General features: G+C 49.8%; 1 long non-coding RNA gene across 1 annotated transcript; it reads left to right on the top strand.

Annotated features, from left to right (window-relative positions):
• Nucleotides 1–1,741: 1,741 nt before the first annotated feature.
• On the top strand, nucleotides 1,742–3,229 carry LOC138984905 (uncharacterized). The gene is made up of 3 exons (XR_011462148.1): nucleotides 1,742–1,876; nucleotides 2,038–2,128; nucleotides 3,097–3,229. It is a non-coding gene; the product is annotated as an uncharacterized lncRNA (long non-coding RNA).
• Nucleotides 3,230–17,954: the final 14,725 nt, after the last annotated feature.

Here is a 17,954-nt window from a genome sequence, read left to right as displayed (position 1 = left end):
CCCTTTGCCTTCTTCTAGCGTGACTCCTCTTTCCGGCATGCTCTCGAGCCATGAGTCATTTCGGCAGGGCGTCCCTCTCAGTATCTACTCCAGAAGCCAGCTGTGTGTTCGAGGAAGGGGGACGGTGCTTTGAAAGTTGCAAAGGGTTGCTATGTGGGGGAGATCTCGGCCACCCTGCGGAGAGGACCCGAGCTGAGGCTGACCCTGCACTCATGGCCACGGCACGTGCTCCTTCTCAGCCCCTGCTGGCTCGCCTTCTGAAAGCTGCAGTGTGAGCCTCCCCACGAGCCCGCCTCCCTCCTCTGCGAGACCCTGGCGACACGTGGGTCAGTGAGCCACGTTCCCCTCAGTGGGACGACTCCGTCTGGGACCCGAGTCAGTTACCGTCCGCTGGGTCCTGCGTCTGCTGTTCCTACATCACGAAAACTGGCTTCTCCGTGCCCAGCAGATCCCACCACCCGCAGTGGCCCCCTCGGGGGCATGGTCCTGCTGGACATGTGGACAGACGTGAACTTGCACGGGAGTCAAAACACCCGCCTGCAGCTACCAGCTCAGGTGTTTCCTTTCCTGCTCCTTTCAGTCACCTGTAGCTTTTCTTAAATCCGAGCGTGGGTTCCCTTCCTTGGCTCCTTGGCTTCCATGGCTCACCATTGCTCCAAGGGGCATATCACCCATTTTATTTTTAGCATGGTACCCCCTTCCCTTTCCAGCTGGCTTCCCTCCAACTGCCTGCATACTTGCTGTTCTCTAGATCATGATGCTTGGGGCCTGCTCCGCACCTAACCTCTACGCTTGGTCCCTAAGTTTCCTCCTTCGCCTGCCCCTCCTCTTTGCACTGCTTCTGTGGATTTCTATTCATTCTTTGAGGTCCAGTTAAAAACTTAGACTGTGGCAGCATCTCTGACCACCTCGCAAAGCCAGGTTTTTGTGCTTAATGCCGTGTGTTCCAACCTGCTATACCACTTACCATGTATGACAGTGATTGATGTTTTGCTGGCCTTTTCCATTGACTTATTGGTCTAATTAATTCATTTAACCTACTTTTTAACACCTGGCATTTGATAGATGCTTAAATAAAAGTCTGTTGAATATAAATGGATAGCTCAACTTCCCTATTTCCTCCAGTTGACCATGAGCTTCTCGGAAGCACCATTCTGTTCTTCTGTTTCCCCACGGAACTCAGCTCAGCGCCTGTCACATAGTAGATGCTAAGTAGATGTTGAAAGTGTAACATGTATTAAAAAGAAGGCTGAATAAATCAAAATGCAAATTGCCTGGTAATATTTCAGGTTAGGAGTAAGGTGGGAGAAATACGGTTAACGCTGCCCATTTTTTGGATGAAGGAGCTGTAGAACACAGAGGGTATATTGTGAGGACAGCTCTTTTTATTTTATTTAATACGTGTATTTATGGTTGTGCTGGGTCTTATTGCTGTGTGGGCTTTTCTCCAGTTGCAGAGACCGGGAGCTGCTCTTAGTGTGGAGTCTGGGCTTCTAATTGCAGTGGCTTCTCTTTGTCGTCTGAGTGTGGACTCAGTAGTCGGGGCACATGGGCTTAGTTGCTCCACGGCATGTGGGGTTTTCCCGGACCAGGGATCGAAGCTGTGTCTCCTGCATTAGCAGGCAGACTCTTTACCACTGAGCCACCAGGGAAGCGCGGGCACAGCTCTTTGATGTTTATTACTGCTTTGCTTCTTTGGACACTTCTGGAAGTCTCAGCTGAAGTGATGCCGAAGAACTGGGTTCACATCACAGCATTCCCTGCTGACCCTTCTTCCAGAAGTCTTAGGACCTGGAATAGCCAAGGACTCTCGCCAGCTGAGCACATCGCTGTGTAAAGAACCCCCAGCACCTCTTCCAGCCCCTCCCCCTAGAAGGTCAGTGGCTCTCTGGGATCCACAGCTCCTCTGGAAATCAAAGTGGGCTCCAGGTTCAGTCCAGCTTTCCCATCAAGCAATAGGTATTTACGTGACCAGCGTTGAAGCTTCATTTAAAAGCATCATATTTCTGTGGATTTTTTTTTCTTTTTCACGTTTAGAATCAGGGTCGTTCACTCACTCAGCGACACTGAACAGACTTTCTGCCCCTGTGTGTCAGACGTTCTGCGAGGCGCTGGCATCCAGTGACGGGTAAGGTGAACCGAGCCCTGTCTCGGGGGCTCCCAGGCCAGCGGCGGGGCTGGCAGACCCCACACTTGACCACCGCACACGAGGATTGCACACAGTGGAGGGGTGCAAAGTGCTCAGGGCCCCAGCGTGGGGGCGGGGGCTGGGCTGGAGGGGCTTGGCCACCAGGGCCCTTTGTCCAGACGGGATGACTCAGAGCCTCCAGGCCCCAGAGACAGGAGGAAGCCAGGAGGAGCGGGGGGGAGGAAACGCTTCAGAGAAGAGGAAATAAGCACAATGTCCTCTCCTCTGCCCACGTGCGCTCAGGTAGCTTTCTGTTCCATTGTTCTCGGGTCATTCTGCTCCCCTTCCCCGAAGAGTTTAACCCTGTCTCCAGTTTCTGTGCATGCACACACACACACAGACACACATACACACAGACACACACCAGACACACACAGACCCCCCCACGTACAAACACAAACACAGCCACACATACACAGACCCCCACCCACAGACACACAGAAAGAGAAACACACACACAGACCCTCAGACACAGACACAAACAGACTACACACAAACGCAGACCCACCCACACACACTCACATGCACAGACCTCCCCAACACACACACACACACACGCAACTCCCACGGTGGTCTCTGCTCCAGCTCTCAGGACGGCTGATTCTGTCTCAGCCGCTGCTTCTGGGGCAGCCGCCCTGCACCCCAGCGAGAGAGGGTATGTTCTTATTGGAGCAGCAGAAAATTAATGAACGGAGGCGACACAACATGGATTTCAAGCAACAGAAGGGAGAGAGCTAAACTGCTTTGTCCTGGCAGCTACACACCCGAGCGCTTTGTCAGCAATTACCTGCAGAACCGTCCGCCTTGACTGGTGGTGGCATTCTGTCTGGGGACTGCTGAAGCGGGTATAAAAAGTGAAACTATCATAGAAGTTAAAATGGCAACTGTCGATTTGCTTTATTTTACAGGTTTCACAGCTCAGGCAGACGAGGAGTTAACTTGCAGCAGAGTGAGGCAGCAGCGGAGCAAAAGTCACGGTGCTATTTCTTGGAACGATTTCTGCTCAACCAGTTATGTTTCTCAAGCTCTCTGAACACGTGCCAGGCACTGTCTGTAGGGGCCGCGGCGGCCGCACGGCTGGCACTGGGCGTTCTCGTCTCCAGGCGCTGTGCTGAGCAGTTGTTACAGTTATCTCTTTAATTGGTCTCCTATTTGTCTTTATTTTAAGCAGTGGCTTCTGGTAGGAAGTGCACTGCACTAGGAGTCAGAGTATCTGGGGTCTCATCTTAGCAGGGCACGGTGGACTGTCGCCTTCGGGAGGGATTTGATTCTTTACTCTCTCGAGAGGAGAAGCAATTAAACATCTCAGAGCTCTCTCAAGGTCCTTCCTGATTCCGAGAGCCTCTGTGCTAGACCCGGGTTGGCAAACCGCGGCCCACAGGCGCGTCACTTTGGCCCACACCTGGGTGTCTACGAGCCGAGAGCGGCTTTTACGTTTTTAATGCTGGAGTCAAAAGAAGAAGCCTGTTTTGTGACCTGCGACAGTGACGGGCCTTCCAGCGTCCATCAGTAAAGTCTCATGGGAACATGCACACACCCATTCACATGCATGGTGCCCGCAGCCGCCGCCTTGGCACGGCGGGGGCAGAGCTGAGGGGCTGCAGCTGAGACAGACCATGTGCCCACAAAACCCGACACGCCTGCTACCTGGCCCTCTGCAGATGGTTTGCTGTGGCCCCACCTGTTTGCCACAGCACAACATGTAATCTGCTTCTTGCGTTTAGGAAAGCGATGCTGTCTCGCGAGTTACTGCAAGGACTCCCTGGTGGTCCAGTGGTTAAGACTCGGCGATTTCACTGAAGGAAGCATGAATTCGATCCCTGGTTGGGGAACTAAGATCCCACATGCTGTACAGCAACTGTCCAAAAAAAAAAAAAAAAAATGGAGCTATAAGGATTAAAAGAGATGATGGGTGAAAAGGCATTTTGAGGAAGTCAAAAACATACGCAAATATTCACGATTCCGTTAGTGTTGATAAAGAGGACTTCCCTGATGGCTCAGTGGTAAAGAATCCACCTGCCGGTATAGGGGATGTGGGTTTGATCCCTGGGTCGGGAAGATTCCCTGGAGAAGGAAATGGCAACCCACTCCAGTATTCCTGCCTGGGAAATCCCCTGGACAGAGGAGCCTGGTGGGCTACAGTCCAGGGGGTCACAAAAGTCAGACACGACTGAATGGCTGTGCACACAGCAATGCTGATAAAGGACATCAAGTGCATAAAAACCCAGCTCAGAGGGTGGCTGGATGGAAAAGGGACAGACCCTGATTGACAGTTTGTACAAAGACAATTCTAGTTCCAATCAGCATGGCTGAACGAGGTTTGAACAGGTTTGTAGATGTATAAGGTTACGTGTGAATCTGGGAGGGAAAATAAGAGCTCGATCGATAGGCTGGTGTAATTCTAGGTGAGCTCTTATGCCTCAATTATTTAAGCTACTGTTGCAATTCTGTTTTTTAAAGTCAATTTATTTGGGATTGAAAGATAATTGCTTTATGATATTGTGTTGGTTTCCGCCATACATCAACATGAATCAGCCGGAGGTATACGTATATCCCCTTCTTCTCGAACCTCCCTCCCACCTCTCACCCCATTATAATTCTGTTTTAAAATAAATAAGAGGGTAAGTACCCACCCAACTTCATTTCAGTGTTTTAAATTATTTTGTTTATTTATTTGGCTGGGCTGCTTCTTCACTCTGTCATGTAGGCTTCTCTAGTTGCGGTGAGCAGGCTTGATTGCCCCGTGGCGTGTGGGGTCTTAGTTCCCCGACCAGGGATGGAAGTGGTGTTCTCCGCATTGGAAGACAGATTCCTTACCACTGGACCACCAGGGAGGTCCTTATTTCAGTGTTTCAGAAGTTTTTTTTTCCAAAGTGAATGTTGACTCTCATGGATGAGACCTAGTTGTCTGAATATAAGAAGTTGTCTCAGGCAAAGCTGTCCCAAATAACGAAAAGGAAGAGTTACATATTAGGAACAAAATATAATTTTAGAAAAACTAAAATAGCCATGATCTATGGGCTTTGTCACAATAATATTAGGATAACCTCTCACCCATGAGGTACTTCGTCTTTTACTTCAGTGTTCAGCAAGAAAGCGAAGCTCTACTCATTTACTAGGGTACAAGTTACTCTACTTGTTTAAACTTTGACTCATTCAGAAAGTTGGGGAGAAAAATGAACATTTGAAATGGGGCTGAATCAACTTCAGATCTGGTTGAAGTTTTTCAACTTTAAGAGTTGAAGTTTCTCATGAGAGGTTCCGAGGGCAGCGTGCAGAATTCCGAGGGCAGGGTAACTTAGAAACGGCAGGTCTTGGGTTTTCCTATTTTCTAATAGTCACTCTCCAGGAAGCTTCCAGGTCCACGCAGTATCTGTGTATTTGGTATGTTCCTAGGGATGTTCTTTCCCTGAGAAGGTGACCAGCTGTTTGCCTGAACTGGTGGTGTTTGCTGCGTGCATGTATGCTCACTCAGAGCCGTGAACCAGCTTCACACAGGAAGCGGGCCTCCCCACCTCTTTCCTGAGTGACCTGGGCCATGAGCTCCCAGGGGGCGAGGGTACCAGTTCCAGGGCTGGTGGCCTGGCTCCTCTGGGTATTAACAGCGGGACCTTGGGCAGCCCCTTAATCCTGCTGCCTCTCAACTTCCTCGTGTCCAAAGGGGGATGGCTGTCGACCTTACTTCATGCATCTGCAAATACTGAGTGGAAAAATCCACGGAAAAGAGCTAACAAAGGGTGCCCGGTATGCAGCCCTCTTTCAATAGACGTTAGCCATTCTTAGTATCCTGGGTGGTGAGGTGGCTCCAAGTGAGGAAAAGCAGCCATTTGTTGGTGGTGGGGATTCGAACAAGGGCCTTTCCACTTTCTGCAAGACTTGGGTCAGTTGGCAAATGTAGAGCGTCCAGCTCATGGGGCTGGAAGGGATGAAAATGTCAGCTTGAATTTATGATCAACTTTAAGTCTTTGCAGAATGCCTCAGGCAGAGGCAGTTCTGTAGGACTTGATGAGTGAGTTTTTACACTAATATCCATCCAACAAGATGATGAAGTACACATTGGTCATTTGATGTGTCAGGAGTGGTCAATAAACAATGACAAAGGATCTTGTATATTCTCACAATAAACACGGCCGCTGCTTCTCACCAGCTTCCTTGATAAGCACCATCTGGACCTGGCTCTCGCCTGGGAGGCAGATCACGGCCGTGATGCAGGGTAATGTCATGGCCTCCTGAAGATTTATCTTTGCCCTCTTAAAACTTTTTTTAAAGGTAACTGAAGGGGCTCCCTGTCTTCAGACCTGGCTGGAGTCTGAGGGTCCCCTTTCCGGTTTGGAGCACAAGTTTGGGTAACAGTTTAATATTTTTTCTTGAACCGTCCCCTCAGCCTCTTGCTTCGGCACTGAAGGAGGGGTGAGCTGGGTGTGAGGGACTTGGGAACTTGGAGTGGGGAAGATAGGGCTTCGGGGTGGTTGTCCCGTGTGAGGGTGTGGAGTAGGGACACCGGGAAGGGGGACTTGATTGTTTCGTGTGTGGTGAATGGACCCTCCCTCTTTGGTGTTCGTATGAGAATCAGCAGTAAAGAACTCTATATTTTTGGACATTGAGCTAGTGTTTAACTGGACCAAGACAGGGCCACCAGCTCGTGGTTTGTCCCCTAGAAGACTGCCTGAGATCGTCAGGCCCTTGTATTAGTAACCGTGGGGCACCTAGGAAGGACTTGTTGAATAAGTCACCACCACCCTGGTTGTGGGTATGTACCTCATGAATCTTCAAATGGATACGTTTAACTATAAACATCCTCTAAATCTCCTTTTCAGGGAACAAGCCAGTTACTGTAAGTCTCTTTCAGCCTTTCCCTGCCCTCCCCCCTCCCCTACCCCCCGCCGCTATACCCACATTCCAGAAGCAACTCCTCCTGCCTTTCGAGGTCATCTCCCCTAGGGTTCCCAAGTCTGTCCTGAGGCCTTCTGACCTTGTTTCCACATGACAGGGGTGGTCACGAACTTGGGGAGCTTGTGATGGTATTTGCTCAGGAACCAGGAAACATGGACATTCTCTGTGGTCCAGCCAGCGCTCCCTCCACAAAGTCACAGAGGAAGATGCAGGTGTGGGAGTAGAGGAGTAGCCACGCCGTGATGTGGAAAAGGAAGAAGTGACATAAGGCAGAGGGGAGAGGATGGCCCCCGGTCACCATCAGGAGTGGGCGAGGAAGAGTGGAGTCATCGGCACACAGAGCCGAGTCTCTGGTTCCTGACTCGAGCTTGGTCTCAGGGTGTGGGTACAACCTCGTGTGCCTTGTGTGTGCATGCTGAGAGACAGCAGACTCGAGCTGTCTCTTGAGGCTGAGCTGGCCGTCCGTGTGTGGTCACACCGACCTGTGCTGTTGTGGCCCCCTTGTCATGGGAGTGGGGGTCAGGAGGGCTCTGAGTGAACCAGCCATTCACATAAGGAAGTCCATCTAGCATCACAAATTCAAATGTAATTGAATAAACACTGCGCTCCGACTGTGTCCCAAGAGCTAGAGCTAGAAAGATGCACACGAAATGGAATCCACTCTCAGGTGTCTCACAGCTCCGTGAGACCAGAAGCATATAATTAATGTTATAGTAGTGTATGCAGAAACAGTGAGAAACTTTACTTTTTTGGGATCCGAAATCACTGCAGATGGTGACTGCAGCCGTGACATTAAAAGATGCTTGCTCCTTGGGAGAAAAACTATGACCAACCTAGACATCATGTTAAAAAGCAGAGACATTACTTTGCCAACAAAGGTCCATCTAGTCAAAGCTATGGTTTTTCCAGTAATCATGTACAGAGGTGAGAGGTGGACTATAAAGAAAGCTGAGCACTGAAGAACTGATGCAGTTGAACTGTGGTGTTAGAAAAGACTCCTGACAGTCCCTTGGACTGCAAGGAGATCCAATCAGTCCATCCTAAAGGAAATCAGTCCTTAATGTTCATTGGAAGGACTGATGCTGAAGCTGAAACTCCAATCCTTTAGCTACCTGATGTGAAGAAATGCCTTATTGGAAAGGACCCTAATGTTGGGAAAGATTGAAGGTGAGAGGAGGAGAAGGGGATGACAGAGGATGAGATGATTGGATGGCATCACTGACCCGATGGACATGAGTTTGAGTAAACTCCGGGAGTTGGTGATGGACAGGGAGGCCTGATGTGCTGCAGTCCATGGGGTTGCAAAGAATTGGACACGATTGAGCAACTGAATTGAACTGAGTGTATGCAGAAGGCGCTGTGGGAGGCAAGATGGAGGTGAAGTCTGAGGAGCAGCAGGCCTGGTGTGGCCTGGGAGCCCGTCAGAAATGTAGGTCTCAGGCTCCACCCCAAAGCCACTGAAACCAACATTTCAGCTGGGCCCCCAGGTGACTGGTTTGCAGAGTAAACCTGGAGACCATCAAGGTTTGGACCACACTGTGTCATAGACTCGGGGTGTTCACCCTGCAAACGCTGTCTGCGCCCTCGTTCTGTTGCTGTAAAGTGGAGTTCAACGAGGAATGCCAGGGCTGGTCGTCTGTCCCCCAGGGCTTCTCTCAGGATGTTTGCACTTGGCAGCGAGAACACAAACTGCTTTCTAGATGTTTCTGCCCATGAAGTGCTTAAAAGAAAAAAGGGTTAGTCTCTGAGTTGTGTCCGATTCTTTGCCACCTCATGGATTGTAGCCCACCAGGCTGCTCTGCCCATGGGATTTCCCAAGCAAGAATATTGGAGTGGGTTGCCTTTCTCTTCTCCAGGAGCAGAAGAAATATTCCTGACCCAGGGATCGAACCCGGGTCACCTGCATTGGGGGCGGATTCTTTACCATCTGAGCCACCAGGAAGCCCACATCAAGTGCTTGAAACTTACTGCTTTCAGGTTTTTACTTGCAGCCTAATGTCACATTGGAGGGTATAAGCTGTTCCCATACCTCTGGGTCAGGCTTTCTCCTACGTCACATCGACAGCCCTGTTTGTGACCTTTATTCTTCAAACCTTCTTCCACTTTTCCCTTCTAGAAGTTTCCAAACTTGTTTCTGGGTCTCGTATTTTGGAGGGCAGTGGCGGCGTCTTTTCAAATAATTCCCTAACCTACCAGCAACCCCTGTGTTCATAAGCAGAATGGGAAGGAAGCCTTTCTCCTTTTTCAGGATGTATTAACTTCAAAGAAATGGGACCATGCTCTGGGAGAAAGGAAGAACTACATCCTGAGACTTAGGTGCCGCTTTCAGGGGCTCGCCCAAAGGCACATGTGTATGAGCCCAAAATAAACTAGACTCTAGGCACCACAGAGGTGTTTTTATTTTTTTTAATGAAAAAGTTTGAAAGCATAACTTTTCAGCTCTGCCCCTGCAGTTTTTCAAGCTACTGCAGAATTAGTGATATTTTGAAGTATGGGAAATATAGGGAAATGGGAAGAGAATTCTTTCTCCTTTCACCTTCCTATGGGGCCTTTCCGGATGGCTCAGTAGTAAAGAATCCACCTGCCAATGCGGGAGACGCAAGAGACGCAGGTTCGATTCCTGGGTTGGGAAGATCTCCTGGAGAAGGAAATGGCAACCCACTCCAGTATTCTTGCCTGGAGAATCCCATGGACAGAGGAGCCTGGCAGGCTGCAGTCCATGGGGTCGCTAGGAGTCAGACACGACTGAAGCGACTTAGCAGCAGAGCTGTCTGGGTGCATCTTACCAAGTCAACCCCAGAACCAGATAACCGGTCTTAGAACATCCAACTTTGACACACTGTTCCCGCAGAGTGAACGCTCCGCTGAGCAGTTAATCGGACCTTCGTTCCAACTCAGGGGAGAGAACTTGGACCAAGGAACTTGGGCGGGGAGAGCAGCACTTTCTTACCCTAATTTATCAAGGGTACATCTGAAAGAGTCACCGTTAGGACCTATTCCAACAAAGACATCCTGCCGAATGCAAACACCTAAACACAAACGAAAAGGGATTAGAATACGATGGACACAGAGGTTAAAGCCAGGTCTCTCAAGGGCAGCACTAGACGTTTGGGGCTGGAAGCCTGGCGGGCTGCAGTCCATGGCGTTATAAAGAACTGGACACGACTGAGCGACTAAGCACAGCACAGCACAGCACAACTCTTGGTCAGTGAACTCCTGTTCACCCTAGGACGTTTAAAAGCATCCCTGGGCTCTCCTTACCAGATGCCAGTCCCAGTCCCTCAGCTGTGATAACATGAACTGTCTCCAGCATTGCCACACAGCCCTCTGGGAGGTACCGTCACCTTGGGCCAAGAACAACTGGGTGAGAGTAACTAATGGGCTAGCTGGATTCACAGCCCCGCTCTGCCAGCTACTTGCCCCAAATCTTGGATTTAAATCTCCAGGTATCCCCTGAGCTCAATTGCTTCATCTGTAAAAAGGGGGATATTTCACAGGATCACTGTTAGATTAAGGGGGTAAGTGTACACCATCTGGCACATAGTAAGTGTTCAATAAACATTAACTACGTTTAGGATGATAATGACAACCTCTCACCTGAAGTGAAATACCGTAACCCATAAAGGGGGATGACTCACTGATAAGATTAAAGACACAGAAGACATCTTAGATGGTCACATGGGGAATGATTCTGCAGTTGTGAAGAGAAGCCACGCTTCCTCACCCATACTCACAACCAGCTATCAGAAAAGCGCTACATACATCGGATTAGCAGAGAAGCTCGGGAAAGCCTGAAGGACTCAAATAGCCTTAATGGGGGTGCCAGTTTTAACCTTGGAAATCTGGGAAACAAGAGGGCACAGTGTAAACAGAGTGGAAAAAAAGAACAGAGGGCCATTTAGAGGAGCTCTAAGGCTCAAACCCAACCCTCCCTCACTGTGATACCCACCGTCTCGCTTAGGCGCCTCACTTAGACAGTCCCCTTGAAATCCGAGCTACACGGCGACTCCCCCAGGCCACCCCGACCTGCTTGGGCTCCCTGAAGATAGAAGCAGGAACACCCCTGCCTGGGGCTGGAGAGGCCATGGGATAGGGTTAAAATTACACTGAAGAAGCACCAATTTTTGATTGATTTTATTATGGATGCATAAATCAAGCGAGATGTGAACTTTGAATTGATTGCGACACGTCGTGTTATCAGTGTGTTCTCAGATTACTTAATTTCTGGTCTGATCTTATCTCCTGTTTCCCAAGATGCTTCAGAAGGCTTTCATGTCCACAGCCTAAATCACCTTTTTTTTCTCTTGCCAGGGGTCCATGTTCCCAGAGCGTGTGTAGATGGGGACACGTTTTACACAGTACAACTTAGCAATTTGGGGACCTCTCCCTTGCCTTCGGCAAATTCCTTATGGTTTGAAAGAAAAATCTATCAAGTTCTCTTGGGTTTTTTTGGTGTATCTTTAATCAGGGCAATCGTTTCAAGACCTTGGTTTATTTTTACATGTTACTCATCTTTTTTTTTTTTTTTTTGCATTTTGCATTTCATTTAAGTCTTTCATTTATTCATTTAAGTCTTAAAATTTCAATATCCCTTGAGTGTTACCAGGGTTATTCTTCATGGCAGAAGACTCAGAAATACTGATCTATATCTGTAGCTTTACAGGGCTCTAATTTTTATTTTTGCCCTGAGACACCATTATTAATCAAGATCCTGGTAGAAAGAAGATGACTGAACTGAAAAGAATATATTAAGCACTTTGGGCTGAGTTAAGGGATGAACCGGGGATGGTATGGCCCTGGGACCAAGAACAGTGAGGAACTGTGACTGCCCTGACGCCCAAGCGATGGGCCGTGAGCCCGATGAGAAACGTACAACAGGCAGCCCTGGAGAAGCCTGGAGGTGAAAACTCCCTCTTTGCTCCCACCTTTTGGTTTCTTAAGGGTGCCTGTGATCCTCCGATCTGGGAGATCCGGTCTGGAGAGGTGAGCTTCCCAGGCACAGTGAAGGGCAGAGAATAATACATCTGGATGGAGGTGGGGATGAGGCACAGACAGAATAACCAAAACCAGCCCCCCTTCACATTTGCCTGTTGAAATTCTCATTAGATTATCAATAGACGAGCAATTCTCCATAGATTGTCGGAGAATGCATGCCAATTTTATTCTTGTGATGAAATCATTTTCTGCTCTTCCTGGAGATGAGTATGTGTGTGTGTGTGTATATATATATATATTTTTTTTTTTTTTTAGCAACTTCTCTTTCTCCTGCTTTATCCTTCTCTTGTCCCTCTACAGAGTGGACAGCTGTCTTTAAGAGCCTTAATGCCCAGACAGAGAATGTGCTAGAAATGTTAGCTCCCAGCCCCGACTCTGCATCCACTGAGCCAGAAACTCTGGGGTGGAGCCCGCTGATCAGCATCCACAAGCCCTCCAGGGAGTCTGACGCAGGCTCGGGTCTGAGGAGCTCGGGCAGGATGCTGTGCGAATGCTCCCTGATGGTCTTCTCACACCACACCTTCTTGTTCCAGGCGTTGCTGTGGCAACCAGCAGTGCACAGGGTGTAGCCTGACCACACCTCATGCCAGCTGCTCCACCGGTATCTTCCCTGCCTCGGGCTTCTCTTCCATCACAGTGTGGGATGAGTGGAGGAGCCTGCCCAGCTGTCCTTGGGCGTGTGCAAACCTGGAGTTGCTGGGGAGTTCGTGCGTAGTCTGGGGGCAGCCCTGGACCAGAGGAGGTTGGGAGCCAGAGGAGCAACCCCTCTCCCACCATCTTGGGGTGGAGGTGTGTTTTGGTGGCTCCTCGGTGGCTTCCAGTGGCCCTGAGCGCCCCCTGTCCGAAGCAGTTGTCCACTCAGTGATAACACCTTTGGGTTGATTCTCCCTCTTCCCATTCTCTTCATTTTTGTTTCCTAGGATCATTTTCCAAAAGAAACACCCTGCACACTGACCCTTATCTGAGGTTCTATGTCTTAGAGGAATCCAAGCAAAGATAATGTCCATCGCCCCTCCTTTGTCAACACTGTGCTCACCTTTAAGGACCAGTTTGACCTTTAAGGACCAGTTTGACCTTTAAGGACCAGTCTGACCTTTAAGGATGAGTTTGCATGTCACCTTTAGCGCACCAGGGCTTCTCTGGTGGCTCAGATGGTAAAGAATCTGCCTGCAATGCAGGAGACTGGAGTTCAATCCCTGGGTCAGGAGAAGGGCTACCCACGCCAGTGTTCTTGCCTGGAGAATCCCATGGACAGAGGAGCCTGGTGGGCTGCAGTCCATGTGGCTGCAAAGAGTCGTGGGGTTGCAAAGACGCGGACATGGCTTGACTGACTCACGCTTTCACCTTTTCCACTTTTAACTTGTAAGCCTCTGTCTCTCGGTTAGAATCAATTGCGCTCGCGCTTGCGCTTCCATGCACCTATTTTTCTTACATTCACAGCAGCGGTCATGTGTGTCTGGCACTGCGGTTCTGTAGTTCTCTGTCTCCCCACTGGACTAGTGTTCCCGAGGTCAGGGACAGTGTCTGTTCATTTAAGGAACACTCCCCCAACCCCTCCACCCCTGTCCTTGAGGGTTCTGAATCGTGCTGAGCACAGCAAATTTCTGTTGAATTGAAGAGCACATCTGAGTCCTGACTGATGGTTTTTAAAGTCACATCGTAATATTCGTAGTACACCTGACTTTAGAGTATTGTATTCTTTGAAATTATGGTCTTGAAGCAATGAGGCTCTCTCTTTTACCTATTCTCAATCCGGTTGGTGCTTGAAATAAGGTGCAATTGGTTGTGACCATTCAGTACGCCTAGGGCTGGCTTGATGAGCATGCATCCTTGAAGTGGCCCGGGGCTCTGTGTTCAGAAGGTTAAGGTTATTAAAGCTTTAAAGGTTTAATGCTGGGCTGTTGCTATTCTGAAATTGTTAATAATTTTATTCGTGAAGCTGGGTCTGGGAGTGAAGTCAGGCAGTGGAGCAGACACGTGAGCAGGGTGGAGGGTAGTATCTGGCCTTCCCGGCCACTCCACTCCATGAGCAAGGATCCCCGTGGATCCACAACACGTGGGAGCCCCAGGGAGAGTCAAAGTGAACCCAGGAAAGTGTGTCACATTCATGACTGAGCAAACCGGAGGAGGGGAGTGGGGAGGGGACCATGCTTCCCAGCAGAGCCAGAACGGGCTTCCAGTGCAGAAACTGGCGTTTTGAGTGTGGGTCGCTCAGTCACTGTCAAGCCTCTCTGCGACCTCATGGACTGTAGCCCAGCAGGCTCCTCTGTCCTTGTAATTCTCCAGGCAAGAATACTGGAGTGGGTAGCCATTCCCTTCTCCAGGGGATCTTCCTGACCCAGGGATCGAACCCAGGTCTCTCGCATCACAGACAGATCCTTTACTGTATGAGCTGCCAGGGAAGACCACACCAGTGGGGTCCTAATAGACGCTGACTGCCAAGGAGCCCTGTCCCAGCCTTTTTCACTTGTGTTATTTCTCTGAATTAGTCAACCACTTATTCTGAAAATGACAATGTAGAAGAAATGACAGGGTAACCCACAATTCCTTTTCCTTGGGTTCTTCCTTACCTATCAGTAAGCGGAAGCTAGAAAACCTTGATCAAACGTGCACACGTCAAGAGGTGAAATAAACACAATTTGGTTAGTTTTATTTAGTGTTTCCACTGTTTAGATAAGAATAAAATATGTAGATCAGAACAAAATATGCATGCGTCTACGAACTATAAAATACCAGTTGTATAGTTTCATTGATTCTAAGTTGAATGCCCTTGTCTTGGCATTTGAAATCGTCTTTACCCTATCTTCTCCTTTTCTTCTGTGCGGTCATTTTCAGCATAAATGGTCTTTGCATAATGTTAAGGTGAATGGGGAGATCTAAATACATTCATTAGTAAAAAGAAATAACTCAAATAAGAATAAAAAATAAAGGAATGCATTAAGAAAATATTACGCAACGGGCCAAGGGTGAGGTGTGTATGTGTGCAAGCATGTAGAATAAAACGCTGGAATAAACAAGAAAAAAGATATCTGTAAGGTGAGCCGCTTCTCTTCCTGGTTAGAAGGCACCAAGCTTCGGGAATACAAAGACAGAAGTCAGTGTCCCCGCCTGAGGACTTCACACAGGAGCAGGGGTTCAGACGACAGCCCAGAATCAGAGAAGAGGATGTGGGCAGCTGAGCCTCCAGCTGCGTGGGAGTCTGGAGCCGAGGGGGCAGCTGTGAGCCCCGAGGGAGTCTCCTTTCACGCAGGCCACCAGCCGCCCTCTTGACGACGGGACTCCAACACCGCAGGAATCAATTTGACTCAGGGTCGCTTTCTTGACGGAGAGTCCAGTACATGGGTGGTGGAGGCTTTGGTCGCCCCGTTCACCTCGACTACCATGGCGAGGCTGTGGTCGAGGATGCCAAGAAAGAGAGTCTCAGGTGAAACGGTGTTTCCAAGAGAGTCCCTCTTAGGATGGCAGAACATGCACGGGTGGAAAAGAGAAACACAGGCGGGACCATGCCTGCCTTACGTGTGTTCTTATTCCCAAGGACAGTGCTTCCGTTTGCATTCTCAATTTCACAGCTAAAAATGAGAAGTCCTTGTGCCTTTCTTACGTCGACATATCAGTAATATTTCTCCTCTCCTTACATTTCAGAAATTCCTCATGTTGCTTTGCTGTAAGAGATTTAACAGCCCTGGAAAGAAAGACTCGTTCAAGAAGCCCCTTCTCAGGGGGTTCCGAGACCCCTGGAGGATGACGCATGTCAATAACTCGCATCCACAGCCCCCTATCAATAAGCTGCTTCACCCGCCCCGAGTGATGACTCGATGCCACCACTGTTGACGTGTTATTTACTTTTGGCCGCGGTGGCGTTTCATCGCTGTGCTCGTATTTTCTCTAGCTGTGGCGAGCAGGGCCGCTCTAATTGGGATGTGCCGGCCTCATTGCGGTGGCTTCTCTTGTCGTGGAGTGCAGGCTCTAGGCTCGAGGGCTTTGGTAGTTTTGGCGCACGGGCTTAGTTGCCCTATGGCATGTGGGATTGTCCCGTGTCCCCTGCGTTGGCAGGCAAGTGCTTAACCACTGGACCACCAGGGAAGCCCCGTTCGTGTATTTATTAGACTGAGAAATTCCCGAGAACGGCTTCCTACCTGTCCCACCTCTGTGTCCCCCCAACCCCCACCCAGGACCCAGCGCAGGACCTGGTTCCGAGGAGGAGCATAGTGAAGCGGGCCGGTTGAACGAACAAGCGAATGCCAACTCATTGCTCCCAACGTGAAAGTGAAAGTGGAAGCCACTCAGTCGTGTCCGACTCTGGACACTGTATAGTCCATGGGATTCTCCAGGCCAGAATACTGGAGTGGGTAGCCTTTCCCTTCTCTAGGGGATCTTCCCAACCCAGGGATCGAATGGGGTCGCCAGCTCTTTGAATTATGATCTTTATTGCCTTATCTCCTCACTTCATTTATCACTCTTTCCTGACATCTTTCAGTAGAGTTTAATATACACATGTGAACATGCACCCCCTGCCACACACACACACACAGGCACACACACACTAACTTCGCGTAGCACAGCAGAGGCCGAGGAAAAAGTTTAGCGGGGACGCTCGCACTTGTGACGCCTGTCCACGGGCCCGCAGCAGATGATGGATGGCCTGGCTGCACGTCCCAGCAGGATGGTCTGTCAGTCGGGTATGATTTCAGAGCACACCTGGAGGCCTGGTGACAGCCTGTGCTCCCAAGCGACTTTGGGAGAGAACTTATTTATTATAAAGCTAAAATTAAACGACGTGTTTTTACATGTTGTTCAGCAGCAGCAGCTGAGACAAAACCTTTGTCAACGAGAGCTTTTCACACCTCGGATTTCAACCCAGCGAGCAGATTTCTGTGTCAGGCCGGTGTCGGTTTTCAGCTCTGAGAATGGATGAGCTGGGCCTCCCTGGCGGCTCAGTGGTGAAGAATCCGCCTGCCAGGGCAGGAGACACGGGTTTGATCCCTGATCTGGGAAGATCCCACGTGCTGCAGAGCGATTAAGCCCGAGTGCACCACAACTGTTGCGGCGGTGCTCTAGAGCCCGGGAACTGCACCTAGAGCCCACGTGCTTAGAGTCTGTCGCACAACACGAGAAACCCTACAAACAGAAGCCCCCCTCGCCGCAACTGGAGAAAAGCCCATTGCAGCCACAAAGACCCAGCATGGCCCCAAACAAATAAATTATTTAAAAAGGAAAGAAAAGAAAATGGAGGAGCTAATGTGGGAAAGCTAAAAGGCACGCCCTTTGTCTTCCTCGGGGTTAAAATCTTCTCATTTTAACTGAGGTCATTTTTCACCCCTGACCTACTTCTGAGTGTCTCCACTCCCAGCCAGGACACGGGGGTCCAAGGGAGGGTGAGCAGGCTGAGAGGCTTTCCTGGTGTGGTTGAGGGTGTTTTTGTCATCTGGGACCTGAAAAGCTGATCTCACTGCGCTCTCGTCCATGGAGTTCAATGGCGCCTTGGCTGCCCGACCGCCAACTCCACTGCCCACGGGGCTGTGCTGCCAACCTTCGTGTCCCGTTGTCTCCTCACCACGCTTGCTGCCCATCTGGACAAAACATCCTGTTCAGGGTGAGAGGTCGGGAATGGACTCACCGAAACTGCTGGCTGCACCAGGCCTCTCCCACGGCAGCGCTTCTGCTGAGAACAACTATCTGAGCCCAGGTTTTCCTATGCTCACCCTTGGCAGTGCAGGAAAAAGAAGCCTCTAGACACAGACGATTACAGAGCCGGCTCTAACGCTCAAAAATAAGACGGGAACCAGACTGTAGGGCAAGATAAAGTGCTAATTGAGATGGAAAGATAAAGGCTAAGGAGACCCTCCTACCCGCTGGAATGGAAGCTAGGAAACCTTCA

This window comes from Bos mutus, chromosome 23 (genome assembly GCF_027580195.1).
Source record: "Bos mutus isolate GX-2022 chromosome 23, NWIPB_WYAK_1.1, whole genome shotgun sequence".
In the NCBI taxonomy this organism is placed as follows: domain Eukaryota; kingdom Metazoa; phylum Chordata; class Mammalia; order Artiodactyla; family Bovidae; genus Bos; species Bos mutus.
This window is presented reverse-complemented; position numbering and strand designations above follow the sequence as displayed.